Source organism: Mus caroli, unplaced genomic scaffold (genome assembly GCF_978045245.1).
Source record: "Mus caroli unplaced genomic scaffold, Mus_caroli_1 scaffold_20, whole genome shotgun sequence".
NCBI lineage: Eukaryota > Metazoa > Chordata > Mammalia > Rodentia > Muridae > Mus > Mus caroli.
The window spans coordinates 35,731,422-35,747,802 of NW_028227275.1; the positions used below are offsets into that span (position 1 = coordinate 35,731,422).

The window sequence follows — 16,381 nt, forward strand, 5'->3', positions numbered from 1 at the left end:
AGCAACCACATGGTGGATCACAACCATCAGTAATGAGAAACAAACAAACAGACCACAGACATGAGACAAAAGTGAACACCTGAGTGGTAACAGTCACACAGAAAAATCTAGTAGATAAAATACACATACATACATACATACATACATACATACATACATACATAATAGTATATGTGTACCATTGGTACCAGAGTATATGTGTACCTTATACAATGGAGTATCATTCTGCCCCATACATAGCTGGTACATTCTGTCATCTGCCTAATTCTGTGAGAACACACTGAGTAAAAGAAGCAAGAAACAAAAGATCACACTAATGTCTAATTGCTTTTATGTGAAATGTGAGTTCATAGAGACTGGGGCAGATCAATGGTTGCTGGTTGCTGGGGAGGCTGCTTCTGCATCCCGGGTCTTCTTTTGTGGTGGTGAAAGGTATTTGTACATGAATTAATATTTGTGCTATGAAACTTTTGTCTTACTAAAAATAAAATTTGAGAAAGAGCACTTCGTTGGCGCAGGAGAGGTGGCTCAACAAGTAAGAACACTTGCTGCTCCTTCCAAAGGACCCAAGTTTGGTTCCGAGCACCCCTATGGCAGCTCACCACCACCTGTAAATCAGATTCAAGGGATTTAATGCCCTCTTTATGGCCTCCACAGGCACCTGCACACACATGTCAGACACACAGAGAAATTAAAATGAATACACATGAATTAAAAGTCACTTTACAAAAAGAGACTAAATCCCCAATTCTCTGTTGATGCTTTAGCATGGAGAAGCTAACGTTAGGACAGTGGGACCAGCATCTATGAGGATCCTCTGCACCTAGCTGCCACTCTGAGCAATATCCCCCGCAGGAAGGCCTATGGTGAGGAGGGGAAGAAACGCGCTCCAAATCCCGGGTCTTACGTAATCCCGGATCCCAAACACCGGGGACACGTGCCTGGAAAATAAGTGAGTTTGCTCAGTCGGGGCTGAGAGGCCATGTTCTGGCTGTTCTTGTCTTTCCAAACATGATCTATATATGAGCTATCAAATATGCTCCGTGTCCTTCCTCCTTTCTGGTAAGAAACTGAACCGAAACTGCTGCTTCCAAAGTCCATGCAAGGACCTTGGTTAGGAGATCAGGGTACGGAGATTTGCTAGAAAAGCTGTCGGGTCCCCCTTCATCAGGTTCTGTAAGTAAACAGTTCCCTGGCCTCTGGGTTAACTCATGAGCGCCCTCTCCAGGAGCACACCAGGAAATGCAGGAGGAGAAGGACAGTGTATTCCGAGAGCTCTTGCCCTCCTGATTGAGGCGAGCTTGGATCTCAGCGCTCCAGTCTCCCCGGGAGAGACTCACACCAAAACACTTATTTTCTGACAGGTCAGGCAAAGTAATTCCTAGTTAATCCTTTGCCAACAGGGACCAACTATTAAAACTTAAGACACATTTCTTGGGGTCATTTCAATGTGATTATTAAAATTCAGAATGGGAAGATGGGGGTGGGGGAAACTTCGACTAAGAGCCCTCGTTTTAAAAGCATCTTAAAATCTCTTACCTTGGGCTGGAGAGATGGCTCAGTGGTTAAGGGCACTGGCTGCTCTTCTAGGTCTTGAGTTCAATTCCCAGCAACCACATGGTGGCTCACAACCATCTGTAATGGGGTCTGATGCCCTCTTCTGGTTGTGTCTGACGAGAGCTACAGCGTACTCATATAAATAAAGTAAATAAATCGTTTAAAAAAACTCTTAACTCCTTCAATGGACATGGTCCTTAAAGTCTCTCGACTGCTTAGAGGGACATGGTTTGCATCAATGAGAGGGTTCAATTGAATAGCTTTTTATGATGTGGAAGGGTGATGGGATGCGATTTGGACTGTTGAGATTTTATGTTCAGTTGTTTGTTAAAAACTTTGTCTCGGGTGGAGAGATGGCTCAGTGGTTAAGAGCAATGACTGCTCTTCTAGAAGTCCTGAGTTCAATTTCCAGCAACTGCATGGTGGCTCACAACTGCCTGTAATGGGATCCGATGCCCTCTTCTGATGTGTCTGAAGACAGCTATGGTGTACTCATATACATAAAATAAACAAGTAAATCTTAAAAACAAAACAAAACAAAAAAACCTGCGTCATTAAAAATTCCTAATGCTGCAGGTTATGCGGGGAAGGAAATGAGAGGTGTGGACACGTCTTCTGCTTCCAGTCTCCACACCCCTCCTGGTTTCCATCAGTGCCATGTTGGATCCGGGGTTCACCGTGTCCCTGGTCCCTGACAGCCACCATGAAGTAGGGGTCTAGGGAGAATTTCCTCTAGTTCCGTGAAAAACAAGCAGCAGTTATTGCTATGATCTCCGCAAACCTTGGATCTGACTTTCTGCATCTTTATAGTAAGGCGCCAAAGAAGGATGTCGTAAGTCACTGCTCTATCAGATACAAAAATGAGAGAGGGGGGATCTCTGAGAAATGAACCAAGCTCCTGAGTTATTATAGTAGATATAGCTATAGATACATTAACAGCATGGAAAATTACAAATTTTTAAATATTCTAGAAACTACAGAAACCCCACCCAATGTTGTTGAATGTTTTAGGAGGTCTACAGTTATGGATCTAACCTCTGAGAGCAAACCCCCTGGGTTCTCTCCCTCACTTCATCTTTTCTTAAAACACCCCACAAAATACAAAGCAGCTCAGCTAATTAACAATTTAATCGTGCCTCGCATTCACTTTAATCCGGGCACACTGCCTCAAGCTTTGGAATGAAAATTCCATGTATGGAATATATGGAAGAGGATTTAGAGACTTACACAGTCAAAAAGGAATCATAATTCCTGCATTTTTAATCGTCCGTCCTCCCAGCCTATGATTTACCCCACAATCCTCACCAGAAAATAAAATGAAGAAAGTTTTGAGGAACGAGTTATTCTCAAAGTAAATCTCCTACCAGCCTCTGTCAATCATGTTAGCCCTGTCCCCCTAGTTAGCTCTTTCCCACTTCCTGCCTGAAAACCACATTACTCTTTAATTGCTTGGCGACTTCCCATTTTATTAAGAGGCAGAAAAAAAACGTAAAGAGCCAAAACATGGAGATGAGGCCCTGGCCGTAAATTGTCCCCTTAAGCAATGAAACTTAACTTCTCCAGTGTGATGTGGTGGGCTCTGTGGAAAAGCCCTACATGTGCAATTCTGCCTAAGCCCAGAGCCCCCATCACTTACAGCCAGCCCTACAGTTCTCAGGGCTGAGGGCCATTCATCAGGGCCAGGCTAGTCGACTGCATGCTCTCTAGAGCCAGTGTGAAGGGCATAGCCAGGAGTCAGCTTTGTCCACTACCTTTGCCCACCCCAAATTTCTCTTCTGTTCTCTTGGGGTGAAAAAAGCAGAAGAAACAGGTGGGATAAGTCAGTGCTGGGGGTTGATGTGGCATATGGAAGACACTAGGTTATAAATGGAGGTGGGCAAAGAGGATCTGTAAGAAGCACAGCCATGAAAAACTGTGCATCAGGACTATGCCCCATCTGCCATGCTGTTTCTAAGGGAGTCGAACTATTCTGTCATAATCCAATGAAAACTGTGGCTAAATTTTCAGACTCATGAATTCAGAAGAAACCACGTCTCTCCTGTTCATTCAATGCCCCAATCTCCATTTCTTCCTCTGTAGTGAGACAGAAATCATTATCAGATTATGCCACATCCTGGAATGTGCCAGCACGTCTGGCCTCTGAGGGCTGCTTCCAGTGGGTCGCAGAGACTAAGTGGGGTCTGGTGTTTCAAAGCCTGGGAAAGCATCCGCTGGTGACTTCTCTAGAAGGCTGCCAGCCAAGAAACAAAGGCAGCTAGTGTTATTAAAGCCACCCATTGATGGGTACAAGAAAGTAGATTTTTGATGCTGTTCAGAAAGCCTTGCAAGTGCATAGCTGAGAGAGAGAGAGAGGGAGAGAGAACAAGAAATTCAGCAGGGTTACTGCAGAGGGAGATCAGAAGGTAGGATACTCATGTGCATTTTCTTTTTTAAAGATATTTAAATTTTTATTATTTTATCTGTATGAGTATTTTACCTGCATATATGTATATGCACCACAAAAGAGAGAATTCAATTCCATAGGACTAGAATTCTAGACAGTTGTGAGCCACTATGTGGGTGCTGGGGATTGAACCTAGGACCTTAGGACCTTTGCATGAGCAAACACCAAGCCGACTCTCAAACCTTCTACTTGGTCTCTGTACCCGTTTTACTGAGTATATGAATATGCATTATTTTTGCCATTAATTTTAAAAGAGCTAAAATATGTAAGAGAATAATGACTAATACTTTTTTTCGGAACTACCAAGTCCTAATACTAGGGCTAATACCAAGTCTTAACATGAGAGTAACTGTGTCCTACATCCAGAGCCAAGATTGGGTTTGGAAAAGGCCTTTAGATACCAGAGTGCCAAAGTTTTCCAGGTCCAGTGATTTCCAAGCAAGTAGACGGGATTTCCTGAAACAAGACTGCCTTGAACACTTAGAAGCACTGGTTATTGAGTTGATGGCGTCATTGCCTAAGACAGTAGGTACCACTTCTTTTCTCCTTCTTAGAAGCGGGGCCCCGATGATCTCGGGATCATCTTTCCTGGCACCCAGCCAGCACACTCACCAGGAATTTGGCTCAAGTCTAGGAAAGGCCTCTGTGTTTACTTTCCCCACAGAGGACCACCCCATAGAGAAAACGAAACAAAATTACTGCGAGGCCCCAAGGACATACAGTTTTGAGTTGGAGGCCCCAAGGACATAGAGTTTGGGTTGGAGGCTGTTAAAAGAATTGTATTTGGCTACTTGTTTAGGGGGAGAAATGTCGATCTCAAATAGTATTTCAAGCTAAAGTTCAAGTGGATGTATTTAAAATGTCAAGGTCATAAAACAATAACAAGAAAAATGTAAGGAAATGTCCATGCGGTCTGGTGGCTGAGATACCGTTCCGCCTCATGTCTTCTAAATGCAATCAATGAACTATTTGACACCCTGTTATAGACACAACCCCTACCCCACAAGACTTACAGGGAAAAGTAAATCAAAAAGTTATTGCACTCAAATAAGTGCTCAAAGGGCAAGAAGGCAAGACCTGAAGTAAGAGAATTTTGCAGGGTATGATCAGCCCGTTAGGAGGATGCTCCCGGGAAATCTAAGCTGGAGCCTGCAAGAAGTGATAAAGGAAGGGCTGGGAACACTTCTATGCCGGGCCAGGTTTCTGAGAGCATAAATTGACCTACTTAATCTTATGCACAGTTATGAAGATGAGTCCTGAGTCGAAAGCCAGGAAGTTTGAGAAGTTAATGAACAAGAAGCCCAATGACCCCAAACACCAGGATCTAGAGTCTTCATTCTAGAGCTGCCTCTCTGAGCACTGGACTACAAGGAGTGTGTGTGTCCATCTGTGTGTGAGTGTGTGTGTGTTTTAGCATGCGTGTGTGTTTCTGTGTGAGTGTCTCCATATGTGTGTGTGTCTCCACGCTCTCTGTGAGTCTGTGTGTGTGTGTGTGTATGTTTGATACACATGAACATTCCAGCCAAATGAACAGCACCCACAGAACCCTAGAGGCAGAAAGAAGTTGGCATCTTACCCTGCACAGAGAGGCAGCCAAGCACCAGAACGCAGTGACCACGGTGACAAGAGGTGGGGATGGAGAACAGACACAGCCAGATCAGGCCCTAGCCTGCAGGCCTTGATGAAGAGAATGTCAGGATGGACTCAGGCAAGGGTGTGCCACGAGGGACCATACCTGAAAGAATTACAGACATCAGTTGCAAGGACTGCAGCATCCTTGCTTCCAAATGAGTCTATGCAGCAACGATAAAGGAACATATATACTCCACTATCTACATGTTTATATACAGTCAATAGCACCAACATGACTCAAGGCCAAAAAAAAAAACAAAAAAAGACTAATACTTCTACAGTAAGAATTTTAGAATTCTGGTAAAATAGAAACAAAAAACAAAAAGAGCCATTTCTCTAGCGAAATGAGCCAAGTGCCTGGATAGGAAAATCTACAAAAGAACAAATATGAATACATAAGAAAGAGTTCCTATGTCCATAAAGAACTCCATGCATTTCTTTGTTATTGCTTTAATCTCATGCATTTCTTGAGAGGGATGTATGTGTGGTGGTCAGAACTTGCAGGAGATGGTTCTCATCTTTCAATTGTGGCCCTGTGAAGGGAACACAGACTATTAGGTCTGGCAGCAGATGTCACCTGCTGAGCCATATCAGCTCCCCCTTCCCTGACCCCACTGTGTAAAACCTTTGTTTATTTCGTGTGAGGACGGAGGTGGTATTTGCAGGCACCATGTTGCACATGTGACTGTCAGAGAACATCTTGGGAGTCAGTTCTCTCCTTCCACCATACGGGTCTCAGGGAAAGAACTTAAGTCATGAGGCTAGGCAGCTAGTGCCTTTACATGCTTGAGCCATCTTTCCTGCCCTCTTACTACGTTTTAAATGTGGTGGCGCACGCCTTTAATCCCAGCACATGAGAGGCAGAGGCAGGCAGATTTCTAAGTTCGAGGCCAGCCTGGTCTACAAAGTGAGTTCCAGGACAGCAAGGGCTACACAGAGAAACCCTGTCTCCAGGAAAAAAAAAAAAAAAGTGTTTTTTCCCCCCATTGTAAGCAGTTATGGGAACTGAGACCTCTTACATAGTGTCAGAAGGACTATAAACTGGTTTAGTCTTCCAAGTAAACAGAGTGAAAGGGCCCTTTCTTGATTTTTACACTAAGGAAACACTTAGAATGGTTTCAAATGTACAGTTAGGAGGATGGTTATGTTAACAAACACACCCAAAGGGACTTAATAAGTAAAGCACACTTCTAAAATCAACTTCTCAGTCACCTTTGATAACTACAAAGTCACTTTCTCAACTGATAAAAGCAGGGGTGTTTTTGTCTTTAAACTCTGCGTTAGCACACACGGCCCAACACCGGGAGTCCAGTGATCTGACAGAGTTAGGATCACACTGTTTTCTTTTGTGGTGCGGAGATGGAACCCAGGCCAGCGAGCTTGGCAAAGGCGCTACTGAGTGCTGAGCGCTCTCCCCAGCACTGATGATGCAGGGTCACTCCTTTGTTCTACCTTTTCTCCATTCAATACACCTTCTTCTTAATGGTAGACAATGACTACAATTTTGAGGCCACCTGGTTACAGTGAGACTCTCTTGCAAACAAACACATGAACAAAATTAAAAAAAAAAAGCCAAATCTTCAAGAAAAGAAAAAAAAAATCAACCACCAGGAAATAAAAACATCGTATACTATTACAGTGGTTCTCAGCCTATGGGTTGAGACCCAGGGTGGAGAGGGTCACATATCACAATTCATAACAGTAGCAAGATCACAGTTATGGGGTAGCATAACTTTATGGTTGGGGGTCACCATACAATGAAAAACTGTACTAAAGGGCAGCAGCCTTAGACAGGTTGAGAGTCCATGCATCTGAACACACACATGTGTGCGCGCACACACACACACCACACACACACTACACACACACACACACACCACACACACACACCACACACACACACCACACACACACACACCACACACCACACACACACACCACACACACACCACAACACACACACACACAACACACACACACACACCACAACACACACACAAACCACACCACATACACACACACCACACACACACCACACACACACCACACACACACAAATGTGTACACACACACAAGTACATACACGTTTTTAAAAAGTGAATTTGTAGAGTTTCCAGTACATAACAAGTGATTGAGACACTATTACCAATCCCCACATCTGATCATTTATCATATCTATCTATATGTTACTACAATTCTACACTAAACTGCATAGATATATACATTATGTATCCATTTTTAAAGTAGGGTAAGGGAATTGAAGTGGTTGGAACAAGAATGGCCCCCTTCAATTCATATAGCAGTAGCCTTACTGGAGTAGGTGTGGCCTTGTTGGAGGAAATGAGTCATTGGGTTGGGCTTTGAAATTTCAAACGCCCATGCCAGGCCCAGTCTTTTATGGATTAGGATACAGTTCTCAGTTAATGCTCCAACATGCTGCCATGCTCCCGCCATGATGATAATGGCTGGACCTCTGAGACTGAACGCAAGTCCCCAGTTAAATGATTTTTCTTATACGAGTTGCCTCGGTCATGGTCTTTCTTCACAGCAACAGAACAGTGACAAAGGCAGGGAGTCAGCTTTGTCGGTAGAGTACCTTTGTCACATGCATGAAAACGCATGAAGCCCTGGGTCTGAGCCCCAGTGTTACATATGCTGGTTGTGACACACAACAGTCACCCTGGCACTCAGGAGATGAAGCCAGGAGGATTAGGGGTTCAAAGTCACTCAGAAGGATGGCTCGGAAGGCAAAGGCGCCTTCTGAACAAGGCTGGCAACCTGAATCCATCCCAGAGAACAACTAGTCAGGATGACTCTCCTTCCTCATTGACATGGCTTCTCGGGCCCTTGCTCTCCCCACCTGGCACTCTGTGGCTTATCTTTATGCGTGGAACATCAAGAATGAGGATAAGGACTCAAAAGCAGACGTCTAGAGTACACAACAGCTACGTCACAGACCATTCCGTGACGTGCAGTGGGCAAAACACTTAATCCTCTCAGTCAGTTTCCTCCCCTGTAAAAACCAGGTTAATAACAGCTGCTCACCTCTCTCACAGGTATGCAGTGAGGATCAAACAAGTGTGTGTGTGTGTGTGTGTGTGTGTGTGTGTGTGTGTGTGTGTGTGTATGTGCTCGCGCACATGCGCACCTGTGCATGCTCGCACATGCCTGTCTGTCTCCAACAGCCTGGTTATCCCTGTTTCTGCTCTGCCATTATACTTAAACTCTCTGCACTGGCTGTGGCAGAGATGGTTGTGTGTGAGCTTCAGCTCACCACAGCTAATGCTAACAGTAGGACACTGTCAGCAGTTTAGTTTCTACTGTGAATCACCGATTTGGTAACAATCACATTTCATTCAAAACAAGCATAGCATTTTTTAAAACTGCGTGAGCATGCACTTACATGTATGTCTACAAGACAGCTGTAGCAGACAACAACTATTGCGCATGTATCAAGTAAAGCACCGTCCTAAAGTGCTCTACAAGGGAGGTCTCACTGTTATTTATTTACATTGTGTAGCTAGGGAAACTGAGGCAGACTAGCCTCAGTGTGTTCTAAACCCAGGCATCTTACTCTAGAGCCTGCTCCCGTCACCCTTATGGGCTGCTGTCCTACAACTCCACTAGTGATAGCACAAAGACAGAGTGCAGAGGTGACAGTCTGTTAAATACTGGGTGAGAGGGGATATACACACAAGAAACACTGGGATCTCTAAAAACAGACAATGCTGCTCAAATTACAACCCTCAAGGGTTGCTGGGCATCACTGGTGACTTCTCTATCCTGAAGCTTAGGAGCTAGGCACAAGTTTCTGAAAAGCAACTAGAAGACTGTCCCACCAACCCCAGAAAGACCATGGTTGCAATTCATCCTACAGATGACCATGCATGTGTTCAACAAATAATCCAGTAATGAAGCTTCTAAGATCACAGAAAGAAGTGATGTGAACAGACAAGGGAAGGCCAGGGCCGAGAGACTGAGTATTAAATGCAGCCGTGTAAAATGGTGTGGAAAGGGGATTAATTAGCATGTTGTTGAAGTATGGGGAACAGCCTAGTGGTGGGGTTTATTATCTCAGGAGTCCAAGTTTACAAGGGTTACAAGCTTGGACTCGTCAGTCACTTAATTTCCCAGAGCCTCAGTTTTCTTAGAGGCAAATGATGATGGAGGTACTGACCTCACAGCATCGTTAAGTTAATAAACCGGAAGGCCGAGAAGATGGCGCTGTAGGTAAAAGTGCTCGCCTGCAAACCTGATGGCCTGAGATCAGTGCCCACAATCCACAGGGAAGGAGAGGACCCAGCCCTGAACACTGCCCTCTGACCTTTGTGCGCATGCATGCGTGCACACAGACAGAAAGACAGACAGACAGACAGACAGACAGACACACACACACACACACATATATAAACAGTAATAAAGGAAAAATAAATAATCTTTAAAGGAGCCAATAATTTAACGCCTACAAAGGGGATGATGCGGAGCCTGGCAATAGGGCAAGACTGTAGTAAATGCCAATCATTTCTAGACCAATCTAGTAACTGAACCACACACACTCCATAAACTGGGAAAATAACTCAGTGGAATGTTAGCATCTCTGCAAGGGATAATATTTTTCTCTTAAATTCCCTGTATTTTTACTTTTGTCATTTGAATTTTTAAACCAGCAATATATTAATATTTAAACATTTCCATTTATTTCAAGTAGTCTTAATAATACTCCTCTTGACCTAATAAATTCTTTCCAGTATTAAGCAGGTCTCTGCATACCATATTTATGGAAATGGAGTATTTTATTGATTTAATCTGAGGAATAATACATTTCACCTCCATTCTTCAGCGTCAAACAGGCTGCCCGTATTTCATCCTATAAAAAATATTTTCTGCACTCTTATACATTTTCAGATTAAGAGAGTTCTGAATGGAATATTAGAACATAAAAAAAAAAAAAAACCGGCGGAGGGGAATGAATTAATGTCTGTAAAAAGTAAAGTTATAGAGGACAAACATGACAACTCCGTGATGGTTATAAGAGAAGAAAGTATAACCTTACCTTAAACCACGTAAGGTCAGAGGTTACTGCAATAAACATTTCAACTCCATAGACAACTTTTGTAGTGTGGCCAGAAGATGGATGTGATTCAGTGGCTCGGCAGTCCGTCCAGGATGACCACAATCATTCTGAGAGGAAAGAGATCTCATTGAGGGAAGGGTGTCAGAGCCATCTCCTTTCTCAGTTCAGAGCAACAGACCAGCGAGACAATGATCAGGGTCAGCACTGCTTCAGAAACCAAACCTCGACCTCTTTCCTGCTGGGGGCAGGAGCAGGAAAGAACTGAGAAACTGCAAAAACCAGTCTCTCGGCTCTATGTAGAAGCTAGCCGCCACCTTTATGGTGAATTACCTTCACTCTTTCAAAGAAAAGGGCTTGGCCTCTGGTTACCTTTCATCTTCAGTCCTCACATTATCATATCATGTATATGCACTATAGCTTGCATATCTGTGATATGTAAGATATAAGAACTTCTTTTTCATGCCTCTTACTAAATCCACTGACGTAATACATGTGTCTAAGAGTTCTTTTTTTAAAAAAAGGTTTATTTATTTATGTGAGTACACTGTAGCTGTCATTAGACACATCAGAAGAGGGCATCGGATCTCATACAGATGGTTGTGAGATACCATGTGGTTAGTGGAAATTGAACTCAGGACCTCTGGAAGAGCAGTCAGTGCTCTTAACCACTGAACCATCTCTCCAGCCCCATCTATGACTTCTTAACAAGTAGCCTGGATTCCTCCTATAGATTGCCACCAGTCAGCCCTCTTGCTTAGGGACCTGCTTTCGTCCTATTACCTGCACAACCTTGAACAGATCGATGGCCCTTGTCCCTGAGTTCTTGCTTTGCTCTACTAAGCAATCAAGCTCCAATGCCAGCTTTCACACCTTCGTGGTGACATGAAATCAGAGGTTCTCTGGGTATGACTCTCGTCCCCTCCACCGTGCATAGTGTAACCAGGTTATCAGCTCTTCCATAAACCTTGGCTCCACTATAAATAAGATGAGACAACCTGGATGCCGCTGTGAAATCTGTTAAACAAGAACAGCGCATCCTTGTGTCTCACAGATCCCGTCACAGGCACTCAACAGCACTAGCCAGACCCATCCCACCTTACAGACCACCACCAACCCCAAGGCTCTCTGACCTTAAAATTTCTCAAGTCCTCTTCAACTCAGATCCTTAGTGTTAAAGATTTTGTCTTCTGCTGGCTTACAGTTCGCCCATGGTCTTCTACCAACACACTATGTGCTAACGGTTTCCAGTTCCTTCCGTCCCAGAGAGACTAGTTTGACTGGAGAAAGCCATATGTTCTTACAACTTCCTGTGTAGCTATCATGTCCCCTTGTGGGGTATAGGCTTGGGTCCCCAGTGCCAGCACAGTTTGTCATTCTCACACCTTAATGCTCACACACCACCTAACACACCTGCCTGATATGGCATTATGTATCCAGTTTAACTGTCCAGCTGGGAGCAGATGACTCGGAATAAGTTTTCCTTCAGCGTAGATAGTATTGGAGTTTTTATAAGTCAATTCTCCTCTGGATCAGCTCTACCAGTTACTCTCTGAGGTCAAAACAGGCCTTTATAAAAGGTTTCCTTTACTAAAAGGATTTGGAAAGGTTTCACCATAAAGAAATAATAAATGCTTGAGGAGATATATTTACCTGGATTTGACTCACTCACAATATGTGTGCACTTTAAAATATAGAGTTACCCAGCTATATATAATCCTTGTTCATCAGGTTCAGTAACCATGGAGTACCAGGCACATCTAACCTGCTGGGACACATAGGTTCTGGGATACGTATGAACATGGCTCAGCACACTTGTAGAAGACACTGAGAAGCAAATGACAAAAGGATGAGTACCACTTATTGACCGTTCAGTCTAAGGATCTCCTCATGTGCAGCATCCATTAGATCTCACACCTAAGTGAACATGTCCTAATTCTTCAAACTCATAACCAAGCTCTCCACAGCATCACCAATAACTTGCCATGGGAAAAGATGATGGGTTTCTACAATTTTATCCCAAAGATGATGGATAAAGAACTAAAGGAAGGTCTTGATGGGCGATGAGTGGGAGATGCAGAGACGTGGCAAGAAATGCAAGAAGAGTATCTGATGGAGAAGTGGAGCCACTACAAAGGTGAGAGAGGCACACTAACAGGAAGGGCATGCAAGCACAAAGAGATGAGCGTGGTGTCTTGGAAACACACAGGAGGCCTCAGCCTCAGCCTTGAGAAACAGGAAACAGCAGATGGCTCCTAGGTGCAGTTTTCAATATGGCTGAGATGGGGTCAGGGTGGAGGGTTGGGGGGTGGGGGTGGGGGGGAGAAACCAGGAGGGCAAATGGAAACAGTAGACTTGCCTGTCAAGAACTCTGAGGCTGACTGCCGGTCACTTTCAAAGACTCTGCCTGACCTACCATTCTGATAAAAACACCTGAATTCTTTCATTTCATTCCTGTCTCTGAGAAATCCTAATGCAGAGGAAGAAGGCCTTGTTTGGATGGACAGTTTCAGAGAGTGGAGCAGCTAGGTTTACATCTCGGTGGGCCATGAAACAGAGAGCTAGCAGGATGCAACACAGTGCGTGATGACCTTCCCCAGGGACACACTACTTCCTCCAGCCAGCTCCCGAAGTTTCCACCAGCAGCTCCCCGAAATAATACCAGCAGCAGCTGGAGACACCTCAGTCCCAAGCTGTCACAGCACATATGCCTGACCTGTCCCTGCTCCCTCCTCTCTCCTCTCAGAGTCTGACGAGGAATGGTTGCCTGCTCTGCCAACACCACCCTGCTTGCCCGGTTTTTATCTCCCTAAGAAGTCTTATAGAACCATTCAACACTTGACGCTGTCAACCCCGGAGAGCTGGCATTCAGCCGGCTGCTTCAGGAACACGATGGTTACTCACACAGATAAAAGAAAAGAGATCACAAACCGGCAGCACCGTGTTGGGTAACTTATAGAGTTAAAGCTCAATTATTTTAAAGTAACATGTTTCATCTTTGAGAGGACTGTTTGTTCTCAACTGTAGGTTTAGAAAAGTCAAGACTGAAGCTTTTAAGTGCATTAGCAAGCATTTTATTGAATCCTCTTCCACTTTGGCATATTTGCAGGGCCAATGTAAAACTATAATAAATCCCCAACCAGGAACCAGCTGGTATTATTGTAACTGGCTTTTCCCATTGATTTTAGTGGAAGCACTATGTCAGTTAATTTTCTACACCTTTATTTTAATGACTTGGTGAGGCTTTTTAAACTCCTTTAACTCACTGAAATAATTTCTTCTAAGCTTTGATTGTAAAACAATGCCATATAAGATACCCTTTCCCGTACTACTAGTTATTTTTCCAGAAAAGGTGACAGGCCCGTCACGTGAAACATAAGGAGTTGATACTGTGAAGAGCTGCCCATGAGAATGTCAAATCCACTCTCCCACAGCCCTCAAATACTAGGATAGTATTTATTTCTCAGTATTATATTCTGGCCACACATGATGACACACCTTTAATCCCAACACTCAGGAGGAGAAAGAGAAGGAGAAGCAGCTAACACCGCCACCAGACACTGACCTAGGCTTTATTTTATGTGCACACACAGGCATGCACACACACAAAAACACCAAGCCATATACCTACTGATTCTTAAGACTCTTCTCGGCTGTGTCTTTGCTTTCTCAGCTGTAATCCCAGAGGCTAAGCACACCCCTTCCACCAGCTTCAAACAGCTCCTGGCTCCATCCATTCTGTTGAGCGTCTCTAATAAACACAGACTCCAGTAAACTCACTTCTCTTCCTCTATGTTCCTTGATTCCTGAAACTATTTGTGGCTGAAAACCAAGGCTGCTCTATCAGCAAATGCTTTCCTTTCTTCCAAAGGTCCTTGAGTGGCTTATCCGTTAGCGGCGTTAACAACGTCCGTAGTAACAGTGAATGCCCGAGCCCTTTTGTCAAATGTGAAGCATGCTGTGATATATAAATATTTTATGTATAGCCCGTGCTGCAACTCTAGATGCCAAGGGCCTCACAGAACTCTATGACAATCACTGTTCTATCAATACCAGGTATAGGCTTTGGTATCCTACGTGTCCTTCCCACTTAGTCCTAATTATTAACCCAAATGTCTATTTTGCACTGCACCAGTCTGAAATTAGGACAAAAGCAAGCAGTTGATAACTAAACCTGATGGCACTCACAGCTCTTTGCTGAAGCCTGAGAGTAAGAGGTCTCACCTGTGTGACCCTGCAAGACAGGTTCTTATCAAAGACTATGAGTGGAACCAAATGACTCGTTGCCGGAAAGGGGGGAAACACACACTTTGATTAATTTATCGGAGATTCAACGATAGTGCTAGAAATTTGAAAACTAACATGGGCACAATAGAAAAGTTTGCAAATTGGCTTTAGAAAGTCAAGCAAATGTCTCAAATTCCCCCCCCCCCCCCACTCACACTCAATAGCAGGTACTGGGCCACACATCTCAGGAGCCATGAGCAAGTCCAACTGGCATCCCCAAGGTGTGGATGCAGCCACAGAAACCTTAGAAAATTGGCTAGGTGACCAGAGAAAGCACAGCCTATAGACCACTCCACGGTACCCAGCACTTAGGTAGCTCATCACTGACTTAGGGGCAGGACATTTGCTCGGTGTCTTTCTCTTTTAACTCGTAGTTACATATGACTCTAGCTTCCCAGCTTCAGGCAGGGCCACATCTGCCCTCTGCCTGCACCCACAGAAGGGTGGGAGCCCCAAGAGAAAGCCCTGAGGTTGGAAGTATACTCATGTGACCAAGCCTGACCTCAAAAGTGGTCCAAAAGTGGCAGGGACCACTATCAACACAGGACCCAAAGGCCTTCCTGACAGTGTGGCATGCAATCAGGTCTAGAAGCTTGATGCAACCCCAAGAGGGAGGTGTCAGCCCCAGGAAGGAAGACTCTCGAGAACAACCAAGGTGAACTTTGTAACACGAAGAAAGATGCTCTCAGAGAATATTCAGTCACTTAAGAAAAATGCGATAATCCCCGAGTCTCTAGACTGTGCACTAAGATTCATCCCCAAGTCAAAGCCACCATTGACTGAACAAACAAGAGGGAAGGAGCCCAGTACCCAGAGTCTATATTTTCTTAGTTCTGTGTCATTGACTTTCAACATTCTTCATAAAGGAGACTTAAAGCAGACACCGTGAGAAGGCTTGGACCACGGAGCCTTTCACTAAAACCTCAGTCTAACTTGTCATCACTGCGGGGTAAGATGTCTGCACTAACAGAGACAGGCACCACTGAAAGCATCAGGTGCTGACAGCCACGGGGCCTTGGGAACAGAATAACTAGAACGTGAACCATGCTCCCTCTGAGTCAACATCAGCCTAGAGCCCAAAGCGGTCGCTCCCCTAGGGTAAGGTTAATGGCTAAATCCACAAGGGCGAGCTAATGGTATGTGCAGAGATAACACCTCTGTCCTTTCGTGCAATCTGTGGCCTCTTTGGGGTTTTTTTGAAGAGGCCACCATATCAAAGAAAGGCCACCTTCCCACCTCCGGACACACTCCCTGTGTCCTGGCTCCATTTCTGCTGCTGTAACCAGTGGCCAGACAAAAGGCAACAGAGGGAGTGAAAGGCATCTTTCTACACAGCTGGTCTGCAGAAAGCTGAGAATGGAGCTGAGAAAAGTAGGGACAATGGGTTGGTT

The 16,381-nt window shown here is 44.4% G+C and overlaps 1 protein-coding gene across 8 annotated transcripts in view; it reads right to left on the bottom strand.

The window, feature by feature from the left end:
• Nucleotides 1-16,381, bottom strand: part of Kank1 (KN motif and ankyrin repeat domains 1) — a 195,173-nt gene that overhangs the window by 105,912 nt on the left and 72,880 nt on the right. For 7 of the 8 annotated variants that reach the window (XM_029472388.1, XM_029472382.1, XM_085834082.1 and 4 more), the window contains 2 exons: nucleotides 10,686-10,813; nucleotides 5,577-5,735 (listed from right to left, as the gene is read on the bottom strand). The gene's annotated coding sequence lies outside the window, so the exon portion shown is untranslated. The remainder of the gene's footprint in view (nucleotides 1-5,576; nucleotides 5,736-10,685; nucleotides 10,814-16,381) is intronic. The other variant, XM_021151518.2, reaches the window with a different exon arrangement.